Consider the following 1,267-nt stretch of genomic DNA (forward strand, 5'->3'; position numbering starts at 1 on the left):
GGTGGCTAGGGGTGGCACAAGTTACACATTTTCAATTTGGATAGGCTGTGATTCTTGTCTTCCCCAGTTAGGTACCCACAGCCGCTGAGAGCCGGCACTCCAACTCCAGGAGACGCCTGCCGTCCTGAGCAGTCGACAAGAGAGAACCACCGCTAACTGCAACCGGAAGGAGCCGGTCCTCCCTCGCTTGCGCAGCCGCTCTTCCCCGCCACTCCCTCGACTCCCGCCAGCACCTTCCCAGCAAGCACTGCTCTTATTTGCATATCAACTCACGTCCTTTTCTTTACTTCTCAATAAAAATAGAAAGGACAAATTCTAGATTTTCCTTGTACAGTCTTCCTTTCAATTCAGAAGAACCGGAATTCCCTCTTCGACTTCAGGAACGAACATAGAATAGGGCGTTGCTTAGGTTTTTGTGTTCACCTTTACTAAAATATGGATTTGCTAACACTGCCACTCTGCTTTGGTGGCTAGCACAGCAAAAAGGGCTTCTGTCGTGAGTGGCACACGTAGAGCAATTCAATTGCTTTTCGTGCGGAATCGACATCAAGAGATTTCGGAAGCATAATTTTTTGATATTTGGGCAGCTGGTGATCGTTGGTCCCGGCGCCCTTCCTTTTTCTGTCATAAATTAGAGGGTATGTTTTGCTTTGGCTTGTTTTTTTGTCCCGTAATGTAACTCCGTGTGTGTTAGGTGGGGGTAATTATGGGCGTAAACTTATCTAGAGTACGTAAGTAGCTGCGTAATGTGGTGGTGGAGATGGAATAACCGTGTTGTGGAATAACCGTGTTGTCCCGTGTGGAGCTGGAGTCTCAGCTCTTGAATGATGGAGGTTGCTATCTAAAATAACCGCGTGATCCGGTGTGAGGTAACCGGTGTGGCGGATAACCGCGCGATCCCATGTGGGAGACAAGCTTGAACAATACAGCAGAAGCCCCGGAAACAAAAAAATTTAAAAAGTTACTCGTGCGTGTTATCTCAAATTATTTAGCGACTGTGTTACAATCTAGCAGCAAATGGAATAGACCTAGTTCTTGACTTCACAAGAATTAACAGTGGGGAAAGACAGTAGCAAACTGAGTATGACACTGAATTTGGCACGGAGGAAGTCGTTCCTCAGGCAATGACTTTGAAGCTGAAAATTAAAGAATAAATACATGAAGAGCTGGCAAGTATGGAAGGGGCAATTTAAAGAAAGGCATAAAACTCCAGGTTGGAGAGAATGTGCTGCAATTCAGGAAGTAAAAAACCAAGATGGCCAGAGTG

The 1,267-nt window shown here is 46.1% G+C and overlaps 1 non-coding gene across 1 annotated transcript; it reads left to right on the plus strand.

Moving 5' to 3' along the window:
- Nucleotides 1-480: 480 nt before the first annotated feature.
- On the plus strand, nucleotides 481-614 carry LOC135269563 (U11 spliceosomal RNA). Its single transcript, XR_010337820.1, has one exon. It is a non-coding gene; the product is annotated as a U11 spliceosomal RNA (small nuclear RNA).
- Nucleotides 615-1,267: the final 653 nt, after the last annotated feature.

Source organism: Aotus nancymaae, unplaced genomic scaffold (assembly GCF_030222135.1).
Source record: "Aotus nancymaae isolate 86718 unplaced genomic scaffold, 86718_ANA_hifiasm-v0.15.2.pri h1tg000053l, whole genome shotgun sequence".
Classification (NCBI taxonomy): Eukaryota; Metazoa; Chordata; class Mammalia; order Primates; family Aotidae; genus Aotus; species Aotus nancymaae.